Raw genomic sequence first — 7979 nt, 5'->3', positions numbered from 1 at the left:
TATATATATATATATATATATATATATATATATGCAGGTTTTGGTGTCCTCGGGTGTCTTCCCGTGTAAAAGTTGGGGTGTCTAGGCGACGTTTCGACGAGGTCTCACTCGTCATCTTCAGGCTGGTGCTTTCGGCTTCTTGTTACTGGAACAGAGCAGGATCTCAGTGTTTGAGTTCCTATAAATACTGTTGAGGGGGTGTGGTGTATAGCCTCCAATGTTCTGGGCAGAGAGGAAGTTCCCAGGCTAGTGTGCCTTTTCTTCTTTTGTTCCTTAATTACTTGAGGGATATCTTGAGTGATTTCTTGAGTGATATCCTGAGTACCACTTAGGTGGGTCATTAGGTGTGGATTAGTTGCTAAAGTCTTTGTGTCTTGACCTCTTGAACTTTGTGAAGAGTTTTTCTGAGAAGATGGCTGTACTGCACTTAGTTGTGCTCTGGCTTGGCTTCGTGTATAGGGGCGAGCTGTGGTTTTGTGGCCTGTGTCAGCCAGATCTGTGTAGGGATTGCAGGGGGGTGCAGCATCCGGAGGTGCCACCATGGTTTGGCTACTGGATGGTGTCTGTAATTTATCTGTGGAGAGGGTCTGGGTTTGGGTCTGGTGTGGTTGATTGGTGATGGCGTTCTGTGTGCCTCTGGATCTGGTGTCAGTTTTTGTGGGGAGGGCTAATTTCCAGATGTCTGGCAAGCGGGATGTGTCGTCACGCTTGTTCATGTTGTGAGGGTGTTTCTCTATCTCGATGGCTTCCATGATTATTCTCTTGTGGTGATGTTCCATGTTAAAGAGCAATGTTCCTCCAATGTTCCTCTCTGCCCAGAACATTGGAGGCTATACACCACACCCCCTCAACAGTATTTATAGGAACTCAAACACTGAGATCCTGCTCTGTTCCAGTAACAAGAAGCCGAAAGCACCAGCCTGAAGATGACGAGTGAGACCTCGTCGAAACGTCGCCTAGACACCCCAACTTTTACATGGGAAGACACCCGAGGACACCAAAACCTGCATTCCTGTACCCGTGAAAATCTACGAAAGCAAATATATATATATATATATATATATATATATATATATATATATATATATATATATATATATTCAGACCATTACTGGTGGAAACTTAACCATGTCCTTAACTCGATGTCTTTCAAATTATTACATGAGAGTAAAATTATCAATGTCCTAAACCTCTTTGGGCTTGGCCTTTATTGCTCCATCATAAGTTTCACATTGCTTTCACACACACAGGGCTATCGCACACAGGGCCTCACAGGTGCAGTGGAAGGGGGAGCCAGACATGGAGACAAACTGCTGCTGCTGCTTAGAACTGCAGAAGTTTGGGAAAGTGCTGTCACAATTACAAAAAAACATTGTCAACTGTGTTGTTCACATACAACCTGGTTCATGTGGACATTTCTCAGCACGGTTGCAGTGTTGTGCTGCTTGTACATAGGGAATCTGACTTGTGACCTGATTTCCAGCTCTAGACCTCTCAATGTTAAAGAACCATATGGACTGAAAGGTTATGTTAAAATTGATGTTTTAACAGCTTGTTAAGAAATTCTAGTAAGCATTACGTACTGTATTGGGATCAAAGGAAGAATTTATTTTATACTTCAAGTTTGCTAAACTCAGCAAGAATGATAGTTGCCTACTTGTGTACTTTATTAATTATTCCATGTTTACAAAACAGTTGAAATTGCCTCTTGATTTACCATTTTTCTATGTGTGTGTCTGAATTGCATTATAATTTGCAATATGTTTTGGGATTTTTCAAGTACAAGCTTTTGGGGAGAGGGAGGGGAGGTCTTTGTACTTCTGGGAATAAAAAGAAATCTGTGTCTGAAGATGGCAAGCGTATTTGTGTGTGTGTGTGTGTGTGTGTGTGTGTGTATGTGTATATACATAGGGACTGAGCACAGTACTAAAGAATATGAAATTTATACTACTGTTCTGTAAAGAGGGTGAATAGAAATCATTGAAATGCGTCAGGGGAAGTATAGTATTTGTAACAATATTGTTCTTGTAAACACTAAACTTGATGAGCTCTCTCTCTCTCTACATATAAATGTGAACCTGGAATGTTGGTACTGCACATTTACTGAATGTAATTTCTCAGACTCTTATCACAGGTTTCTGGCCCCTTTCTCTGTAATGCAGCTTGTGGGTGGGATGGGGTGGTTATTTTTTTACTTTATTTTTAATTTTTTGGCCTCTGTTTTGTTGTGATGTATTCATGTGTGCTACATTCCTTTACTTAACAGAGTGCTAATGTCTGTAAGATTTGCAACAATAAAAAATGAAACAAACCAAAAAAGGCATTAGGTTATAGCCAAAACTTCATTAATGTTGAACTAGGAAGGTTTATTCTGATTGAACTACCTTGTTATTAATGGATTTCCATTTCCACAACCTTCCAGAACTCCATAATTATTTGTATCCATGTTGGGCAGAGAACTCTCCATGGTCATAACAACTCCCACTTTTACAAGAAGCTGCAATTAATGATTCAGCCCTCCATTTTTTTGACATAAAAGAATATTGGTGAAAATCACTAGATTAACTTGCTTTGCCCTTACAAATATGCACAGTGAGGAAAAACATTATGAAACATAATTTACTTTTAACATCTAAAGAGATGAGTGTAATTGTACTTTGAAATAGTTGAAATAGTTATGTCTCACAAACAACCTAAAAGGAGTGCTTTACATAAGATTAAGAAATTTATTATTTCTACCCTGCCCATCTGGCTGGGTTTCCCCAGGCACTCTTGGAGGCTTCCAACAAAAGATTAAAATAAAATATTCCTTCAGATATTAAAAGCTTCACTAAACAGAGCTGCCTTCAGATGTCTTCTAAAAGTTTGGTGATTTTTTTGTTTGACATCTGGTGGGAGGGCAGGCACCATTACCGAGAAGGCCCTCTGTCTGGTTCCCTGTAAATTCACTTCTTGCAGTGAAGGAACCACCAGAAAGCCCTCATCACGGCACCTCAGTGTCTGGGCTGAACGATGGGGATGGAGACGCTCCTTCAGGTATACTGGGCTTTCAAGGTTAGCACCAACACTTTGAATTGTGCTCAGGAATGTACTGGGAGCCAATGTAGGTCTTTTAAGACCAGTGTAATGTGGTCTCGGTGGCCGCTCCCAGTCACCAGTCTAGCTGTAGCATTCTGGATTAGTTGTAGTTTCTGGGTCACCTTCAAAGGTAGCCCCACATAGAGCGCATTGCCGTAGTCCAAGCGGGAGAACATGCACCACTCTGGCAAGACTGCCTGTGGGCAGGTAGGGTCTCAGCCTGCATACCAGATGGAGCTGGTAGACAGCCGCCCTGGATACAGAATTGACCTGAGCCTCCATGGACAGCTGGGAGTCCAAAATGACTCCCAGGCTGCGCTCCTGATACTTCAGGGGCACAGTTACCCCATTCAGAACCAGGGAGTCCTCCACACCTGCCCGCTTCCTGTCTTGTCATGATTCAACCTCAATTTGTTAGCCGCCATCCATCCTCCAACTGCCTACAGACACACACACAGGACCTTCACTGGTTGATTTGAAAGAGAGGTAGAGCTGGGTAGCATCTGCATACTGACCCAGCCCACCCACCCCCCGATCTCTCTCAGCGGCTTCATGTAGATGTTGAAAAGCATGGGGGAGAGGACGGAACCCAGAGGCACCCCACAAGTGAGAGCCCAGGGGTCTGAACACTCATCCCCCAACAACACTTTCTGGATATGGCCTAGGAAGGAGCGGAACCACTGTATTAACAGTGCCTTCAGCTCCCAGCCCCTCTAGGCGGTCCAGAAGGATGTTATGGTCAATGGTTTCAAATGCCGCTGAGAGACCCAGCAGAACTAGGAAACTGCTCTCACCTTTGTCTCTAGCCTGCCAAAGATCATTGACCAGCGTGACCAAGGCAGTTTCAGTCTCATGATGAGGTCTGAATCCTGACTGGAAGGGATCTAAATTGTCCGCATCCTCCAAGCATGCTTGAAGTTGTTCAGTAACCACCCGCTCAATCACCTTGCCCTAGAATGGAAGATTTGAGACTGGGCGATAGTTGGCCATATTGGCCTGGTCTAAATATGTTTTTTTAGAAGCGGTTTAATAACCGCCTCTTTCAGCGGGTCTGGGAAAGCTCCCTCATGGAGGGAAGCATTCATCACTGCGCGGAGCCCAGCCCTTCCCGACTCACTTTTATGAGCCAGGATGGGCAATGATCAAGGAGACAGGTGGTTGGTTTCACTCGTCCAAGCAGCCTATCCACATTCTCAGAGGTAACAGATTGAAATTGATTCCATGCAATCTGACTAGACAGGACTCTAGCACTCTCCCGCCCCGGCGCTGCTCCCACAGTGGAGTCTTTCTGCATCTGAACGACTTTATCTGCAAAAAAACTTCGCAAAATAATTGCAGGAGATCATGTGACCCGTACCGGGGCCCAATGGTTCCATTAAATTGCGAACCACCTGAGTCTCCTGCTGCTGTTTTCTGCAGATGCAATAGAGGCGGTGAAGGTCTTCTTCGCCGTTGCTATAGTCACTTGGTAGGCTTGATGTTGACCTCTATCCCGTGTCCAGTCCAATTCAAAATGGGTTTTCTGCCACTGGCGCTCTTGCCATCTCAGCGATTGTTTCACCGCCCTCAACTCCAGGGAAAACCATGGGCTGTCTTGGCTCCATGCAATCGGAGCGGACGCTTCAGAGCCAGACAGTCGATAGTCCTGGTTAACTCCACATTCCAGCAGGCCACCAGGGATTCAGCTGAAAGGCTATCAACATGGGATAAACCTTTTGGGTATCCATTAAGTGGCAGGGGGCAGAACTTGCAAATTGGTCCATCTCCCTGCAGAGAGGAAGGGTCGCAGAGAAGTCCAGTTGCACCAGGAAGTGATCTGACCATGGCACTAGAGAGCTGGACCAGGGAGAGCCAAATGAAAATGCCTTCTCAGTGAAAAAGCTCACTAGGTTTGTTAACCTAGGTCTAGCATTAGGAAGCACCATGAGCCCCGGAAGCAAACGTTGCTATAGTCACTTGGTAGGCTCAACGTTGACCTCTATCCCGTGTCCAGTCCAATTCAGAATGGGTTTTCCGCCACTGGCACTCTAGCTGTCTCAGTGATTGTTTCATTGCCCTCAGCTCCGGGGAAAACCACAGAGCTGTCTGGGCTCCATGCAAGTGGAGAGGGCACTTCAGAGCCAGACAGTCAATAGCTCTGGTTAACTCCACATTCCAGCGGGCCACCAGGGAACCAGTTGAAAGGCCATCAACATGGGATAAAGCATCCCCTACCACTCTGGAAACCATTTGGATCCATTAAGTGGCAGGGGGGCAGATGATCTGAATTGGTCCTACCTCCCTGCAGAGGGGAAGGGTCGCAGAGAAGTCCAGTTGCACCAGGAAGTGATCTGAGCATGGCACTTCTTTAGTTTTGCTTTTACTAAGTGTCAGATCACCCACATCCACATCCAACACCAGGTCTAAGGCATGTCCGCGAGTATGAGTTGGGCCCATGTCCATGGGACAGCCCCATGGAGGCCATGCTTTCCACGAAGTCCCGAGCAGCCCCTTGTAAGGTTGTGTCTGCGTGGATGTTAAAATCCCCCGGGATAACCAAACTGTCTCCAGGAGAACATCTGCCGTGACTGCTGGAATTACGATACTAAAAGTATACTTATGTTTAAGATTTGAGCTTGTTGCACACTTAGCTACATCATCTGAATAGGCCACTTAGTTTATGTTTATGTGCAATCCCACACTGATTTTATGTTTCCATAGAACCATTTTTGGGCATGTTCTAGAGCTGTAGCCGAGGTCCTGGCTCTCTCATGGGGCAGGGCAAATGCTTGTCCACTGTTTTGTCATGGAACTTTTTCACCTACCATCCTTTCACTTTTATTTTTTATTAGTTTGGAGGGAAATGTGCATTATTTAGCAGTGATATAAGAGCCAGCAATAACAGTATTCTAGTACTGGGGGCAAGGGAAGCACTGCTGCTATCTCTTAACTAGATTATAGGAACCCAGTCTTAGTCTACTGGACACCCATGAGAAGTGAGAAAAACCTTGGAAGCTGATGACTTCTCCAGGAGCTCCATTTTCCAAACAGAACCCCACTCCAAGACCTAGCAATAGCAGTAATTCTCAATGCATTGCCAGCTCTCCTGCATTCACATTCACTTTCCAAACAATCAAAGGAAGGGAGCTACAAGTGCTGTTTGGTTCTACTACTGACACTGGTGCAAGACCTGCTTAGAAGGCTGTGGTTCCTCAATGATCCTTGAAGAACCCATTACTATCCTTCAGTGACGTCGTGTATGAGTAAATAGAGTTGGTTTTTATGCCTAATAACATTAATTGAATATGTTCTTTAAACTCTGCATACCGTATTTTTCGCTCTATTGGACGCACCGCACCATAGGAGGGGGGGAAATAGGGGGTTTCTTGTTCTCGCCCTGAAAAACAAGGTGCGTTCAAAGTGTGTTCAAGAGCAGGCCTTGCCGCTGCCCCCCGAGCTTGTGAGGCTGGCGGTGGGGGGAAGCGCTGCTTTCCCCCCCCACCAGCCTCAAAGAACCCTGAAGTCTTTGCAGCACAGCTGCACCCCGCCTCGCTGTTTTGGCTTCGGGGACAGCAGGCTGCTGTCCGCAAGCCTTGGCAGCCCAGTGGGAACTCCCGCCGGGCTCCGCAGGCTTGCAGAGTGCTGCCCGAAGCCCGGGGTGCACAGGGCCATGCTCCCCGGGCTTTGGGCTGCAGACAACTGTCTGCAAGCCTGTGGAGCCAGGTGGGAACTCCTGCCGGGCTCCAAAGGCTTGTGGATAGCTGCCCAAAACCCGGGGTGCGCAGCGCTGCACTCCCAGGGATTCGGGCTGCTGCCTGCTATCCGCAAGCCTGTGGAGCCTGGCAGGAACTCCCGCCGGGCTCCACAGGCTTGCGGAGAGCTGCCTGAAGCCCGGGGTGCACATGGCCATGCTCCCCGGGCTTCGGGCTGCAGGCAGCTGTCTGCAAGCCTGCGGATAGCTTCACGAAGCCTGGAACGCAAGAGGGGTCGGTGCGCACTGACCCCTCTCGCTCTCCAGGCTTCAGCGAAAGCCTGCATTTGCTCCATAGGACGCACACACTTTCCCCCTTCATTTTTGAAGGGGAAAAAGTGCGTCCTATAGAGCGAAAAATACGGTATATTGTTCAACCAAGGGTAGTGAAAACACTCAGCGGTGCAGTCCTTCCTTGCTAGAGTGGCTTGTACTTTCACCTTAGCCTTTTTCCTGAATGGGACAGCAATGTACGCTCTTCTGAGGTCTCTCCTTATCTCCTTAACACTTTCAGGTAGCATGTTCAAAAAATTAAAGCCAGGTTCATTCAATGGCTGAGAGGCCCATTGTAAACTCTTTATATTAATTTTGTTTTTACTCTTAACACAGTACATGTGGACAACATTGGTGTTTTCCATTACATATTTATCCAGCTGAATAGTTGTGATTGAGGGTGTGATTCATCTGCTAATGAGTGTATAGCACCAATTGATCTCCAGAGAAGGGTGGAGGAGAGAGAACACTTTTAGTTTGACATCAATTCCAATGGCTAACTCTATCACATATTTCCTTGGAGACAAAACACAAGCAATTAACTGCAGATCGCAAGTGAAACCACAGCTACTGGAGGCATAAAGCCCTTCTACAGAAGTTTAAGTAGAATGTATTAGTTGCTTCCAAACATCTTTGAACACATGCTCTTATTTCTTCCCAACACCCAATAAAAGTGCTTCTCATATATACAAATTGCACCTGAATATACTTGATTTAAAGACAACTTCAAATTGGAACATTCTGAGGTTTTCCTAGAAGTAACCTCTTCCAACAGTGTCCTCAAGTATTGTTTCCAAAAGCAGCAATAAGTAGGAAATACAGATTAACTTGTTTTTTCACAGAGTGGTTTTCTGGTCTGTTCACTGCATCTGATAATTAGTTCACTCATAGCTATTAG

General features: G+C 46.0%; 1 long non-coding RNA gene across 1 annotated transcript; it reads right to left on the bottom strand.

The window, feature by feature from the left end:
- Positions 1-1587: 1587 nt before the first annotated feature.
- On the bottom strand, positions 1588-7979 carry LOC309380664. The gene is made up of 2 exons (XR_014173000.1): positions 7249-7979; positions 1588-3947 (listed from the first exon to the last, which is right to left on the bottom strand). It is a non-coding gene; the product is annotated as an uncharacterized lncRNA (long non-coding RNA).

This window comes from Podarcis melisellensis (genome assembly GCF_964234715.1).
Source record: "Podarcis melisellensis genome assembly, chromosome: 11".
In the NCBI taxonomy this organism is placed as follows: domain Eukaryota; kingdom Metazoa; phylum Chordata; class Lepidosauria; order Squamata; family Lacertidae; genus Podarcis; species Podarcis melisellensis.
The sequence above is the reverse complement of the archived record's forward strand: the minus strand, read 5'-3'. Positions and strand labels throughout refer to the sequence as shown.